The 16598-nt window shown below is 43.6% G+C and overlaps 1 long non-coding RNA gene across 2 annotated transcripts in view; it reads right to left on the bottom strand.

The window, feature by feature from the left end:
* Positions 1 to 531: 531 nt before the first annotated feature.
* The window catches only part of LOC135278632 (uncharacterized), a 31114-nt gene continuing 15047 nt past the window's right edge, over positions 532 to 16598 (bottom strand). Inside the window, exons 2-7 of one of the 2 annotated variants that reach the window (XR_010346084.1) lie at positions 10105 to 10258; positions 8117 to 8183; positions 4768 to 4827; positions 2835 to 3147; positions 1835 to 1965; positions 532 to 1535 (exon numbers count right to left, since the gene is read on the bottom strand). This is a non-coding gene — a long non-coding RNA (uncharacterized LOC135278632). The remainder of the gene's footprint in view (positions 1536 to 1834; positions 1966 to 2834; positions 3148 to 4767; positions 4828 to 8116; positions 8184 to 10104; positions 10259 to 16598) is intronic. The other variant, XR_010346085.1, reaches the window with a different exon arrangement.

Here is a 16598-nt window from a genome sequence, read left to right as displayed (position 1 = left end):
GTTGTGGTTGATTATTTTTGTTAAAGGATAGGGAGATAGTCAGGTAACCCAAATCCATATCTCAGGAGATATTTAATGGCAGATATTCCCAGCAGATGCTGAATGCAGCACTTCCAGAGATAATGAAAGAAAACTAATGAAAGCAAAGCTTTAAAAATGAGAAAAACAGACCTCCCAAACTCCATTCTCAACATCCTTACCCTGTAACACAACTTCTTAAATCAAAGAAACTGAGACTTTTTTGACAGAATCGACACCATCTGTAAATTCATGCAAAAAAACCCCAGTCACTTTCCACCAAAAAGTTCACATTTGGATTACATTTCCTTCATGTTAACTTTCAAATAAGCCTTCCTCCTGCATCCAGCCAAAGCCTTTACTCTGACATTGCCTTGAGATGCTCTGGCTGTTAGTAATAATAAGGACAAGTGAGAAATTATTAAAAGAGATTTATTGAAAGTGACTGAATGCTCCAGGGTACCATAGGAGGAGGTTCGATCCTCAGAACAATTTTATACAGCATATTGAGGCTCTTCAGACTTTCAACTTACAAAAAAATAAAATGGAAAGTTTCTCCTGATTCAGAGCTACTTTGACACAGCTTCAAAGCAGCAGCATCTCAAAGCAGCGTTGAAGGAAAAATGGAAGTATTTTACAATGACAGCTCTAATATCTGAACTCAGCCTAAAAGCTGTCAAATAAATTAATAGTGATCTAGCAGCTCTGGTAGGGAACCTTCTCATGTACAAATGGCCTTGGGTTTTAGCCTACTTTTTTAGGACAATATATTTGTTGATGAATTTTGGAAATTTTTGTTTGTGCTGCTGCTTTGTGGCACTTGACCACAACAAAGCTACTCAGTAATTGTTGACTACAATGTGACATGCTAAAAAAATTTAAAAATATGATTATCTGACTTATCTGAACAGCCTGGTGTAGTGAAAGGTGTCAAGCCTTTGCATGTGTAATAATTAACATGGGTAAGTTTAAAATCAACTTGCACAAGGGAAAAATTAACTGAAACATTTGGAAAATTATCTCCAAAATATATTCTGTTCATTTTACATCCAAAAGGACAGAAGGAGAAAATCCTTGCAATTACAGCCTTCAGAAAGTGTCTGTTCCTTGGATTTCTGTTCCAGGACTGCCCTGGATTTAATGCAACCACAAACCAGTTGCTGGGCTTTGACATCCAATGTGAATTTTGTTATATCAAGAATCTGGGGGCTCTGCAGTGAGAACCTTTTAGGATTATTTGGACATTTTGAAGTTTGTTTTTACCTTCCAACTGCATTCAAGTGAGACAGGCCCAGGGAGGCAGATCTCCAAGAGCTCCTGGTGTTTGTTGGGTTCGTGTGGATGTTTCCCCAGCAGAGCAAATTCTCCCAGTGTTTTTCACTCAATTCCCACAGCCCAGAGGTCACTGAACCTCTCAGGAGCAGCTCAGTAAAGCCTCAGCCAGCAATTATTTTTCTTGGATGCAAATTTTTCCACACTTGGGATGCTTCTCCCAGGAGCCAGAGTCGGATGGGTTCCTGCAGAGGTGTTGGAGCTCAGGTGGGATCTGGAGCTCCCAGCCAAACCAGCAGCCCAATAAATCCTCACCTGACTCTATGCTCTCCATTACCTTAAATTTTATGGGTCACACCAGAGGATTTGGTTTGGTTTTTTAATATTAGAAAAAAATAATTATTTGAGGATAAAAACGTAGAGAACTGGTTTGGCTTTTACCAAAAACAACCTCCATCCATGCTAATAACTCATTCCTCGAGGATGGAGGATGGATTTTCTTTGGACCTTCATGTCCACATCCTTTAGCTTTAGCTTCACTTACCTTTCCTGTCTGACTCTTCCCAAATCCAGAGCTCAGCCCAATTCCTGAGTCGGGGCTTGGGGTGCACAACCATCATCCTCCAGGTGCAACAACAACTCCTCCTTTTCCAATAAAACCTGTGCAGATAACACCTTCAAACAGGCTTCAGTGAGACAAATGAAATCTCCTTAGGTTGTGTTTCACCACAGTTTAAAAGGAAATTATTCCCCAATAATTTACTGGAGTCACCCTCTGCAAACAATACTAGCTGAAAGAACTGCACTTCATTATCTTTATAATAACAACACACAGAATTCAGGGTGCCTTAGAAGTCTTTTGGACAGCACGACCCTGTGTTGGTAATAGGATGTGAAACCAATGTTTTGGGACTCTAGGGAGGAAAATGATTTCTTTATAAAGCACCTTTTTTCTCTTAAGTGACACTGAATCACTGCAGGTCACAGGTAATTAAAGCACAGGAAATGAAGGATGGGATTTAAGAGCTGGAGTTCCTTTACTCAGCAAAGAGCCCCACAGATCTCAAAATCACTGAGTTATTTAGGTTGGAAAAGACCTCAGAAATCATCAGGTCCAACCTCATAAAAGGTCATGAATCAACTGTGTAAATACAGCAGTCCAAAACTGTCAAATCACTGAAAAAGGCACAAAACTGGGTTATTTTTAAGAAATCCTCCCTGAAAGCTTTTTCTTTTTTTTTTTTTTTTTAATAAATACACTCTATTTTTCCATAAAGACAAATAAATAAATAAAAATGCTCCATAAATTAATATGTACCAGTGAACATCCTGGGAGCACTGTAGCTCTACCAAGTCGTAACTCCCAGCAAAAAGAAATTTGGATGTCTTATCTAGACCTGCTTGTTATCACTGATCCTGGGAGTGCCAGAACAGCACAGGCACTGATCTGAAAACACAGGGAAAAAAAAGCCCACACAGAACCCGAAGCGCTTTTCAGCTGCATTTGAAAAAGATGCAGACAATGAAGTTTTTTTTCCCTTTACCTGGCTAGGGATGATATTTCAACTATTTGATCTGAGGAAAGGAGGCATCTGCTTGAAAATCCAGCAGCCAACGAGGCTTGTTATACAAGCAAGGTTGTTTTCTTCAGTGGTTTCTGAGAGCAAACTTTTCCCCACGAAGGCTGATGACAAACGAGCTCCGTGCTTTGACATCTGCTGCACGAGCTGAGTTGGCTAAATTGAATCCCCTTCTGTCTCTTCCAAACTGCCTTGATTTGGGAGCACACAGGGAAAAGAGGTTTTTCTCTGCCTGTTTCAAAGCTTTCCCAAAGAGAATCACGACTGATGGAAAATGCTGTTTGTGAGTTAAAGAGGAAAAGAGGGAGTAGGAAATTAACACACGGACTTTGGGAGGTGAGTTCTTCTCTGGAAATGTTTCTGTACATATTTCCAGATCAATTTGGAGCTTCCCCAGCCTCTTCTCTGCCTTTCCCCTTTGCTACATAAGAAAGAAGCTGAAATTAAGGGCAACTGCTCATCTACAGCAGATTTGGAAGGGACAGGTGACAGAAAAGTGAGGACACCACGAAGAGGTCTGAGGTGAGAAAGGCTCCCTGCAGAAAAGACAGGACACAAGGAATTAATGCCATCTGCTCACTTCCACAATTCAAGCAGTTGTGTTGTTTTCTAAGCTGGTTTAATTGGGTTTTTTTCTCCTTCAAGGACTGCCTAGAGAGGTTTGGAATTCCCGTCCCTGGAGATGTCCAAGGAGCGACTGGACTGGGCAGGGTGACAAGGTGGGGATTGGGCACAGCTTGGGCTCGATGATCCTGGAAGGCTTTTCAACCAAAATCACCCTGTGGTTTCCTAGTTTCTTTTGCCACTTTTTACCTTTCAGACTTTTGACCAAACCTCCTCCTATTTCCCTGCCAAAGCATTTTAATCCTCCAGGAGAGTGGGGAGCTCTAAATATTTTTTGTTTATGCTCTTGTAAGAGACTCCACACCGTCCCTGTGTTCCCTTTCCAGCCTTGTCTCCAGTTTGAGCTGCACTGCTGTTATCTTCCCTGAGCTGCTCTGTCAGGACTTTGACTCATCGTTTTTGGCAATCAGAAAGGATTGTGAAGGATTTCCTCCCCAGCTGGGGCAAGATCTGGAGCTCAGGAGTGAGCCCAAGCCAGCTGGGCTGTGTGAAACCTCCTGTGCACATGAGAGTGAATCCCCTCAAGTTGATTTTTCAATTATTGAAAAATGGGTTTAAATATCAAACAAGGAGCCTGAGATTGTATAAAAAGATCTATTTTGTCCCTTTGGAAATCAATTTATTGCTCAGAGCTGCTATTTAAGCTGATGTTTGCTTTTCAATCCCATTGAGCCACTCCAGGATACTCAGTGTCCTATCACCCTCAGTCTGTGGGATTTTAGGGGTGCTGCAGGAAGGACTGGAGGGATGCTCAGGGGGAGAATCTACTCTGCAAGATTAATTTTTTTTTTTTTTTTAAAGAGTAATTTGAAATGTTTGGGAGGGGCAGGCTTTGCACAAAACCTTTCCCAATAATTCCAACCAGCAGCAATTGAGTCTCCCCAACTCACACCCAGCCACTTTCTGCTTGTGGTGCCTTTTTACGGGGCTGACAAAATCCAGAGGCAATTCCAGCTTTTCCATGGGAATCTGGTGTCACAACGTGGCTATTCTGTTCATTCAGTGGGGTTTCAGGTGAATTTAGATCAGCCCTGGGCAGCCAGGCAGGCTGGATCCATCCAGCCCTGTTTGTGTCAAAGGTACTGACAGCAGCTTGAAAAGGGCTCAATAAACAACTTCTCTCTGAAAGACAAAGTCAGCCCTCAAAGGCAAAGTTTTCAGGCAGTTCCTTAAGAAAGTTGGCGAGGAAAAACTGACTTTATTAATTATTCAGCTCATCTATTTGACTCCCAGTTAAATAGCTCCATGCATTCTCTAAGTAGGCAAAAATCACCTGAAATTTCCTTTTAAATTCTGCTTTTCTGCTCAGGAGTGGGGTGTGCTTGATCAACACCTGAAATATAAAAATATATTTTTGAACTAAAAGAATCCAAGTATTAGGAAGTCATCTGCAATAAAAATGGCTTTTCCTATCATACATGAAATTAACCAGCATGAAATATGGATTGAGAATCCAAATTAGTTCATTGTAGAGAAATGGGGTGGGACCAAACAAATTTATCAGCATTTCCAGTCAAATGATATTCAAATTTTTATATGAACAATGTTTGCTTAGCAGGCTGAGATATATTTTATCCAAAATAAATGTAATTATTTCAAATTTAAGTAATTTCTGTTACAAATACTCACCCACTACCAGTTCTGTTTTATTCCTTTCAATCCCTCCCTGTGCTCATCTTCCAGCTCTCTCTGTCCCCTTCCATTGCTTCCCATAATGCTTTTATCCTCTAAACCAATTTTATATCTATGAAAACATTTAAATAATGCTTTAATTTCCAATTCCAGCCAAATTTTCTTGTCCCTCTCCCCTTTGTTGAATAGAATCCCTGCCTTCCAGGTGTGCATCCCACCTTCCATCTGCACCAGCTTCTCCAGCAGAGCACCAGACATGGATTTGTTCCCTGTTCAGACACTCCACAATCATCAAACAGAGCAGCCACCTCCTATCGACAAAAAATCTCCACTTGCAACTAAGAATGTCAATTATTCAATATTTCAGGATTCTGTCTTAAGCTCTGCCAGAAGTGTTACTTCCACAAGTGACAGGATCTGGCTTCTCCCCAGCTCCACAAGAGGCAAACACCAAAGGCCACTTTTTGCTGATGCAGTTGGAAGGATTTGGAGCATAATTAAAAAGCCAAAAGGATTTCAGAAAGTTGGAAGGGAAGGTAAGGAGGGTAAAAGCAAAACAATCCAAAAATATAAAAATATAAATTGGGGGGGGGGGGGGGTGGAATATGCAGTGCTTTATATTCTGGTTTTTTTTTTTTTAAATTCTAGTTTTACCAATAATACAATTTTCCTCCTCAGATGCTCTCTGGGCATGGATGATCCTGAGGCCTTATCTCATCCCAAGGCAGGGATTTAACACAATCTGGGGTGGTTTTCATGTTTTATTGGAATAGACAAGGAGAGTTCATGAGCTAGGTTAACACTGCACAGTAATTTCCAATGAGGAGTCTCAGCTCTCCTGCCTGGGAGAGCATCTCTGGTCTGCCTTGGATCTGGGAAAAGCTCTCTCAGCTAACCTGGAATGGGAAGCAGCACCTCTGGAAATGCTGTTCAGTGCATTTTAGGCCTTATCTCTTGGTCTTTCCTGGTTTTCTGTGGAGAGGTGCAATATTCCTTTTCAAAGGATTATTTAAAAAATCCTACAGGTGTATAAGAATATTGGGATGAACATCTGATCGTGCCTGTGGTGAGAACAGACCTTGGTGTCGTGTTAGGGATGAGCAATGACTGACAGCACCTCCCCTGTGGAGAGCTGGGATTGATCAGCCTGGAGGAGAAAAGGATCCAGGAAAGATCAGAGCCCCTGGCAGGGCCTGGAGGGGCTCCAGGAGAGCTGGAGAGGGACTGGGGACAGGGATGGAGGGACAGGACACAGGGAATGGCTCCACTGCCAGAGGGCAGGGATGGATGGGAGATTGGGAATTCCTGGCTGGGCTGGGATTCCCAGAGCAGCTGTGGCTGCCCCTGGCAGTGACCAAGGTCAAGTTGGATGAGGATTGGAGCAGCCAGGGACAGTGGAAGGTGTCCAGGGGTTTGGAATGCGATGGTCCTGAAGGTCTCTCCCAACCCAAACCACTCTATAATTCTATCTACCTCACTCAGCAAAAAGAGGATTTTTTACTCTCGCTATATTCTGCTTTTAAGAATTCAGTTCTTTAACTGGTGCTGGAGATTGTCCACAGAAAATCTTAGCCTGCTTTTTTAGATCTTATTTTGAAGCAGGAAAGTTGAGAGTTGAGCTGGTTTCTGTTGTTATCAGCCTCAATCTGGTTGTGCCATAATCACTCTTCACCTTCCCCAGGAGATGCATGGAACAAAACAAACACAAAAAAAATCCTAAAATAAACCAGAAATTATCAAAAAAGCAGAATATTGAAACCTGGACTATACATATTGTTTAGGAACTGGGTGGTACAAAACTGCACAGCACTGATTTGGGAAGCACAAAAGGCTTGGACACCTTTGGAGCGAGTGTAGCGAAGAGCTTCTCCAATGCCACACCCCTACAGAAGCAGCCAGCCAGGAGGCAGCCAAGATCTGATTTATCTGAACCCCAAACAATCCAATTTTCTGCCAAAGGAATCAGGCAGGAGCAGGAGGATTGATGGCTCTGCTCAGAAACTCCTCCTCAGCTCCATCCCTGCACTATTCCTTCCATCCCAAGGGGAATTCCCTGCATCTCTTGGAACACTTGGAGATGTTCACCAAAGCCACTTTCAGAGGGGACAAGGAAGCCTCAGGGGCTTTGGAGAGGAAGTTTGGGCAGCTGTGCTCACCAAAAGCAGCATTTCCGTGACCAGGAGCATGCAAAGATTTGTCACAAAAAGCCATCATTTCCCCCAGCCTCCCAAAGGTGACACTGAGTGACTTCAGAGCTGGAATCTGTCTCTGATATAACAAATTCAGGCTGTCAGCTTCCTTTGATTCCAGCATTAACTCAAAAAAAATTATAATCAATTACCCCTTCAATTTTTTAGGAAACCTGGGAATTCTCTGCATTTAACAGAAGGTGACTGCACTACCTCAAACTCCTTTTGCATCAACTGCAAGGAATTATGATTTTTCCCCAGCAATGCTGAATTGTTGAAGGTATCTTTCATTTTGGGAACTTCAGGCACCTCTCAGACATTGATTCAGGAGGGCTGGCACCAGTTCCACCTCAGAGAGAAGTGCTGCTGTCCCTTTTTCAGGTGAGCCATGGACACTTCAAGTGCTTTGCTTGAGGCCAGGAGCGAGTCACTGGGAGAACCAGAACATCTCTCATGCTGCTGCCAACACCAGCTCATGAAAATAATGGCAATAATTCATGGCAACCTCAGAATTTATGGCAGAATTTAAGGAGTTTGTGGTCAAGTCCATTGGACTAAGAATCCTTCAGTAATAATTGATGTGGTTAATGTTCATAGCCATTCTCACGTGACTGCTTGGGAAAGAATTCCACAAATTAACTCTTTCTAATGCTAAAATAACCAGATTTCCCCAAAAGACACAAGTGCTGAATTCATTAAAAACAACCCATATGCCAAAAAAAACCCACTAAGACCCAAGCCACAGTTTGGGACACCACACCAGCCACTTTCCATCCCTAAAAGGAAATTGGAATTACTCACAAAAGGGAACAAGGGCCAGGACTTCTCCAGGGGTCTTCATCAAGCTGGGATTTGGTTTTTGGTTCTCCTAAATGAAAATTCCCAATGTACAACTGTCATTTGTAGGAGAGAGCTGTTTATGGATCATTTCCTAATATTTTGTGTGTTCTCCTCTCCTCTCAGCTATAAAAAGGAAATTGTTGGTTATGATTCATTGGTCAGACCAATGCAAATGCTGCCCTTTAAATATGGCGTGATTAATTTAATAGTTTACTTCTGCTGCAGGAAATTATCCCCTGGATAGAAACAAATAATCCAATTCCTGAGGAATTTCACATTGTTTTTACAACACTTCCAGCAATGGTATAAACAACTCAGAAGTCTCTCAGAAACATTTTGAGTGGTAATTGCCATATGTCACTATAAAATATTATCTTAATTCTTGCTCAATTACAATAAAATGAAATATTTCCATGGAAATAACACCGGAGTGTTTACCTGGTGGTTTCCCAGCCTTTGGATGTTGTGATTCCCAGAGTGACTGGGTTTTTAAATGGTTTTAGAAAGGGGAGGCTGAAATATGCAAATAAGTCCAAGGCACAGAAAGCAGCTCAATTAATTCTCGGGAGGTGCTGAATGGAGGATTTTCAATAGAACTTGGTTGTTGGGGGAGAAAAAAACCCCAGCATTGCCCAAATCCATCAATCTTCTCACAGGACCAAAACACTCTGTTGTAGCACTCCATATTCATCATTTTTTTGGGGACAAGCCACTCTTTTTGTTCAGTGAAAGGTATAAAATATCTCGACTGCTGAGCATGGCTTTGTGATGTTCCCAGGGCAAGGATGGCAGTTTTTTACATGGAATTGCAATGTTGGAGACACTTGGAGTGTGCAATTAGCCACGGCACTCTGCAATTTGGCTGTCAGCAGGGAGGAGGAGATTCCTCCTCCGAATCCCTCAGGATTTTCCTGCAGTGCCATGAAAATGTCGCCGCGTGCTGGTGTTTGCAGGTGCCTGATGTGACAAATTCCTGTCCTCACAATCCACCTGCAACTCCATTTTGGGGTTGGGAAAAGGACAGAATTTTCCCAAGGTGGCTCCAACTACACTAAAATCTGCTTCAAAAACTACACTGGAAGTGACTACATCCAAAGCACTTCAGACTCGATTTATTTGGACAAGGAAGGGCTGGGTGGGGTTCCATCCAAACCAAGAGCAATCCCAAGGGTCACAGGGAGTTCTCCAAGGCCAGACCTGCAGAAGACACCATGGACACCCCCATAAAGTCACACCAGCCACCCCTTTTTGCCAAGACCCCAAGTTCTGCAGGTGATCCCCTACAAGGCTGGACAGAACACCAGGCTCACTCAGCCCTTTGCCATGGAAAACACCAGGAAAAGCCCAAAATGTGCTGGAGGTGGTGGGTCTGTCTCTGAAATTGAAGGAATCTCTGTGGAAAGACCTGGATTGGCAACATGTCATGAGCTCACAATCCCTGGAAGTTCAAGCAGAGGCCCAATAACACATTCCCATTCCAGGGAGATTCAGACTGAGCACATCCATCTTTAATGATTGAGGACACAGGAACGTCCTCCTGGATTTATCAGCTTGGGCTGCTGCTTTTCATTTCAATTTAATCTTTTGAAGAGTAGGAACAGGTACAGCAGCAGCCTGGGAAAAAAAATCCATGAGGTTTGACTCCTCAGCCCATGATAGGAGGTGAAAAACAAAACCTGACTGTCCTTGTTCACATCTCCTTCTGCAAAAGCTGAGGAAGAAATGACAAAGGAGGAAAGTCTGGACTCATCTCAGTGTTGGGGGGCAAATATCTCAACACTGTCATGTTCATCCAGAGCCAGCCTGAGCCTTCCAGTGTCCCCAGGGTCTCCAACATATGGAAGTGCTAGAGAAAGTCCCCTGGCCTCAAAAGGAGGTCACATTAATATTTCAGACCACATTTAAGCACAAGTCCTTCAAGAGAGTTCCCAGCACACTTCTCTGCATACCTGGAAATCCTCTGTTAGGCTGCTTTCTTACCCAGCCACACGTGGGGCTGTGTCCAGCTGTGCTCTGCAGCTGCAAACATCTGCCGGGAGCTCTGCCACCTGCCCGGGCCAGCTGTGACCACACATTCTGTCACCAGTCAGATGATGAGTGACACTGAGGAATGTTTTGTGGAGGAAATCAGTGACCATGTGGCAGCACAAGGGGACAGAGCCTCCAGCTGTGCCAGGGGAGGCTCAGGTTGGACACCTGGAGGAATTTCTCCATGGAAAGGGTGGTCAGGCTTTGGAAGGGCCTGCCCAAGGAGGTTTGGATTCCCCATCCCTGGAGGTGTCCAAGGAGTTCCTGGATGTGGCACTCAGAGCTCTGGGCTGGGAACAAGGTGGGAATCTGGCACAGCTGGGACTCGATGGTCTTGGAAAGCTTTTCCAACCTTAATGACTCTATAATTAAGTGAAAAAATTAAACCAGCTGAACTTCTTAATGGAAATTATTTGTCCTTTCCCAATCACCTGAGCCCAAAGCTATCCCCTTTTATCAACACTACAGCACAGCAGGGGAGCAAAAATTGTAGGGAGACCCAGAATCAGCTCTGCAATTGTCTCCAACAATTATGGAAATTGGCCATTTCCATAGATTTTTAACTTCTCAGCATTCCCTGAAGATCTTCCCAAGAAATAAACCTTTTTATATGATCAATTCATCCAGCACAAACTAGAAATACAGATCTGTATTACACACATCTCCTGGTCCAGGCAGCTTTCCAAAATACCTTTGCCATGAATTTCAACTAATTAAGTCATTTCCAAGGTACAATATTGCCTGGAAGAAGAAGTTAATGAAATGAGTATATGATCCTTTAGCTGAGCTTCATAGTTAGGAAAGAATTTGAACCTGTCATCAGGTCAGTCTGAAATTATTCATGTTTAAGGCTAAAATGATTCTGAATTAGCCTTAAGTTAATAATATGCTTGATAAAGGTTTTCGTGGAAGGAAACCCTAGGAAAACTCATATGGAATTTTTAGTTTAGCTTTTTTTTATTATGGAATTTCCCAGAGGAAAGACAAGCCATTCAAACAGTGCCTTTGATCTGCTAAATTTCATATTAAAAAATGTCATTAGCACTCACAAAAATTAATCTTTCTGCATCCAGAGTGATTTAAGCCATGCATGCTTATGAGATGTACATCTCCACAATATATATGATAAAAAGTGAATTTGATCAACTCCACTCATCCTTCAGCAGCTCTGATCACTTCTGAAGGTACTTTGCCCTTACCAGTTCGTTTTCATCTGAACTATTTCTTATAATCCCCATCTTTGTGCTCCCAGCAGCTGCATAAGAACAAAGCCTTGCTCAAGAAACATTTTCTTGCAGGACATGTAATTATTAAATTGGGTTCTAATTACAGATCAGAAATTACAGACACTTCTTTAGCAAGAAAATACCCAGAATGCCATAGAGAAATTCAATGCCTATTTCGAAGTTAAACTAAGACCATTTTGGTATAAAAAAAGAAAAAAAATGTTAGAAAAAGAAGACATTTAGGGCTCAGCTCATGCCTGCTGTATGAATTACATATGATGATATTTCAGATGCTGCTAGGCATTATTGTACACAAATATTACTTCCTATTAAAACATCTAAAAACGTATGTCACTTCTGTGTGGCAGCAGCAGCAGAAGAGCCGTGCAGTCGGCATTTTCTGTGGGAAGAGAAAGGAAAGGTGCCTCTGGATATGTTCTTTCTATAGAAAGACAGACATCAGCGTGCTGCCAAAGCCCTCCAGGAAAGCCTGAGCTCCAGCAGGAGCACTCAGCTCCCAAAAAGCAACTGGGAGCCAAGGGAAGATTAAAGAGATTAAAGCGACCAGCAAACGCTTGGTGCTGGCTCCAGCTGAACCTCAGCTCCTCAGCAGGGCCTTTGCAGCACCCAAAAACTGAGGGGACAGACACCAAAATGCAAAATTCAGCACTGTTTGAGCAAAGCAAAGGTTGGTGGCTGGAAAGCAGAGGCAATGTGGAGGTAAAACCTGAGGTTTGGATCCAGAGCCCCTGGCAGGGAGTCCAGCACTCAGCAGGGGCAATGGCAGGGACAGGGACCACCCACAGCCCACTGGTGGCCACCCCACAGCTACTCCCACAGGAAAAGTCCATCACAAGTGATCCCAGCAAAGAGAGACCACCCAAAACATGCTGGTGCAGCCAAATGACACAAAGAGCTGGGCCTTCCCCCCATGGCCAAGGATGTCACCCTCAGGATGTCACAGAGGGCCCTGGCTGTGGCTGGGGTCCCCAGAGTGGAGCATTTCCAGTTTCACCAGTTCCCCCAGCTGAGTGAGATGAGCTTCCACATATCCCATGTGGAATTCCAGGATGGGTCAGGCCCACAGTGGGTCAGTCACTGGTGTCACCTCCCCGCTCCTGCAGGGCCATCCCAGAGCACGTGGCACTGGGTTGTGTCCAGAGGTGATGCCTCAGGTTTAGCTTTTCTATGTTTCACATTCTGTGCTGCTTTAGTGTGCAGTTCTGAGCTTCACATCAGGGCATGGTGAGCTCTGTGCACAGAGCAGGGAGACAAAACAATTCCTGCTCCAGCTGGGCACCAAGGACAAATGATCCCAATCTCAGCCCAGGAGCACAAACCCCGTGGGCTGCAGAGAGAAAAACAAGCAGGGTGGGACTGCAGGGGCTGCAGTGGGATTGGACACTGAACTGCAATGTGCACATGGAGCAGAGCTGAGCCCAGGGAGAGACCCCGGCAGCGCTCGTGCATTTTGGGGCCATTTGGGTTCATCCTGGGGGCAGCCCTGGCTGGGCTCTGCTGCTGCCCAAGGGGGATCCATGGAGGAGATCCTTTGAATCCATCCCTGCTTTATTCTGGAACTCTGGCCAGCCTCTGCTCTAGGGCAGCCTGCACAAGGCATCAGAGGGGTCTGGAATATCCCATTGAGGGACACTCCACACCCTCTCTGTGGCCAGTCACTCCCACAGTAAAAATGGTTTACCTCATGTTCTGGTGGAATTCCCTGTGGAATTTCTGCCCATTGCCTCTCCTCCTACTGCTGGGCCCCACAGAGCAGAGCCTGGCTCCAGGCTAAGGAGATTTTTGGGATCTGTTTTTCCCATCCAGCATGAAGAGAGTGGCTGTGGAAGCACCTTTCTAGCAGCTGCCCTGTGAGATCAAGGGAGGGAGAGGATCCAACCCATCTGATCTACCTCATCAGGCTCTCTCTGGGGTGGCGGGAGAAGGAAACGGGGTCAAAGCTGGCTCCAGCAGACCCTGCCCAGCATCCCACAGTCCCTGACAGTAGAAATGTGTGAGGAGAGCCAGGGCTGCAGTTAACAAGATTTTGCTGCCATCTTCTGATGAAAAGACATCACACGGGGAGAAATGCAACTACTGGGCATCACCACATCCCCTGTGCCCTGGAATGATCCCATGGGAAACCTGGCTCCTTTGGCTCCCAGCAGCCTCCCAGAATCACTGGGATAAATTATTTAAGTTCCTGCTCAAATTCCTGCTCCAAACTTCAGAAAACAGCCCTGTGCATACTGTAGTACCTCCATCAGTACTCAGCAATTGAACACCATCATATTGTGTTTAATAGCAAATATTTTATCATTCAAAAATCCTCCATGCTTCAATTTCCAAAAATCAAAATTACAGCTTTAAATCAAAGGTATGAATGAATTTAATTCCAACAGTTAATGGATTTTCTTCAAATTTTACTTTGCTCTCTAAAAATGGGTTAAATATTTCAGTCTCTCACTTCATGGAATATTTTCACATTGGCAGATCTGGAAAATAGAAAAGGGACTTTATATAACATGCAGAAAAATCAACCTAGCATTAAAATAAACTTCTTCTGAGGATAATGATGAACAGCCTACTTCTCTTTTGCATTACAGAGGCACAAGCCCTGCTCCTTTCTCAAAAGTACCACACACAACTTCAGCTAAAACACACAAACCAGTGAAACTGGAGCAACAACAGTTCCCTTGCAGTGCCCTAAGCTGCAAAGTTTTTGCAGTAACTCAGAATTTGGGTTTTTCTCTGCCACAGTGAAAATCAATCCATACATTCTGTTCTGGTGCTGTTTATTTTGTCCTCATTGCAGACAAACTGAAATACTCCTTTGAAAGCCTCTCTCTTCTGCTTAGTGGAATGTCAAAATAAAAACACTTCAGAATATGGAACTGAGCCATTGAGGGCCTTTTCTCCCCTCCTGGAATCACAGAATGGTTTGGGTGGGAAGGGACATTAAAGCTCACCAAGTGCCACCCCTGCCATGGCAGGGACACCTCCCACTGTCCCAGGTGCTCCCAGTCCCAATGTCCAGCCTGGCCTTGGGCACTGCCAGGGATCCAGGGGCAGCCACAGCTGCTCTGGGAATCCCATCCCAGCCCTTCCCCACCCTCACAAGGAAGAATTCCTCCCCAGTCTCACATCCATCCCTGTCCTCTGGCAGTGGGAGCCATTCCCTGTGTCTTGTCCCTCCATCCTTTGTCCCCAGTCCCTCTCCAGCTCTCTCCCCTTCCTGCACTTCACTGCATGTGGGATAACCTGTAAATTCCTTTGCAGGTACTCCAAAATTCTTAATATTGTCCCTGAATATCTAATTAAACAGTACGATTTAAAAAATCACCTGTTTATATTCATTTTTTTCTTCAGTATTCCTCAGCTTCAGTGGCCACCTACATTTATCCCAGGAGCAAACACTGGACAGAGCTGGGAAAAATTCTCTAATTGTGGAAGAGAGTTATTGCAGCTCAATTATAAATTTGGGCAGGAGAAAAGCTCTCTCCCAGCCCCATCTCCTGCCAGTCTTTGGAGAGGAGCAGTGCAAGGTGGGTGAGTGTCAGATTAAATCAATCCTCGATGTTCTTTGGAAGTTGGCATGAATTCCAGGTGTATTTGAGTCCTGCACTTTGTGCCTACAAGGAACACGTCCAGTTTGTCCTGATTTCCTCACCAGATCCTCTCTAGAATGGAAAAGGGATTTATCCCAAACTCAGATAGCCTCTCATGGAATAAATCCCCAATTTCTCTTCAGCAATGAGCTCCACAGCATCAGACTAAATTTAAATGATGGCAATAATCAGAAATCCATAATATGCCATGATTATTGCCGAGCTTTGTTTACTTCTACAAACCTAATGCCATCTGATTAAATTTCACCATGTTTACACATCACACCCCGGAGTTCCTCAAACAGCAGAAAATGAGATTGACTCTTCAACAGAAAGTGATAATGGGATGCAAATCCATCCATTCCCAATGTAGCAGATTGCATTGTTTGTCATGGATGTGGATCTCCAGCACTGGCACCAAATGCGTCCTTAACTGGCTCACAGCTCGTCCAAAGAGCTTTCATTTAATATATTTATCCTCATGCATAATTGATTGAGATTTGTTGCGTAATTGTGCCCTTTTTTATGAGTTTAATGGCTTTAGTTCATCAGTTGGGAATGGTGTGGGAATTTAGGCAGGAAAAGTCACGACCACACAGACACAGAATTGACTGCCAAAAAATCCGTGTTCAGCACAAGAGATTCACTTTCCATTAATTATGTTCATTCTTAACCAATCTGCTAAGAAAGGTCACATCCAGAACATGGATCTGAATGTTAAAAATAAAATATTTCTATTCAACTTCTCTCTTCCTGCTGCCTTTCAGGAAAACAAATAATCAACAATACCAGAGTGTCCTCCTTAGAGACCATTCCCCTTATCCTTGATCAAATGACTCTTAAGCTGAGTTTTCCATCACAGGGCATTTCAATCTCTGCCTGTGCTGTCTTAAAGTACACAAAGACTTCTGTCTAGGCTTCCAAGGAAGCCTAAATCAAGATTCACTGACTAATACAAAGCTGATCAAATCTCCTGGAGTCAATAAAAGAGAAGCAGAAATGTTTGCTTCATTTTCAGGAATACAGCAGGGAAAGGAGTCTGTTGGGCTGAAAAAGGCCCAGTCCAACAGCTCTGTCCCTAAACCATCCCTTTTCCTGTGATGCCTCCAGAGTCAGAGGCCAATCCTGGCAGAAAATTCCATGACACCCAGATCCATACCTGTTTAGGATTCCTGCAGTCTTAAATCATCCTAAACACACATTATGATAAATTAGGACTCCCCTAACAGTGCTGAACTATATCCAACACAGCAATATTTCTCCTAAATTCACTATTGGCTACTAGAGCCTTCCAAGTCCTCAAAATCCATTTTAAAAACCTATTTTCCTTTTTTTTTCCCCTAAGTTCAGAAACATAAGCCTTTCCTAAAATTGCAGTGATACCACCACAGTGAAGGAAAACAAGGGACAAAATAAACAGCAGCCAGAGGCTAAAGCAGAATTTTTCAAGACCATTCAATGCTGGGCTGTAGAATTATCCCCTCACAGAGAGGATTTATAATTTCAGGCAGAAATTCAGGTAATTATGGTTACAGAGAACACTGAGTCTACTGAAAGTTTATAAGACCATAGAAAAAATGG

Source organism: Passer domesticus, chromosome 11 (genome assembly GCF_036417665.1).
Source record: "Passer domesticus isolate bPasDom1 chromosome 11, bPasDom1.hap1, whole genome shotgun sequence".
NCBI lineage: Eukaryota > Metazoa > Chordata > Aves > Passeriformes > Passeridae > Passer > Passer domesticus.
The sequence above is the reverse complement of the archived record's forward strand: the minus strand, read 5'-3'. Positions and strand labels throughout refer to the sequence as shown.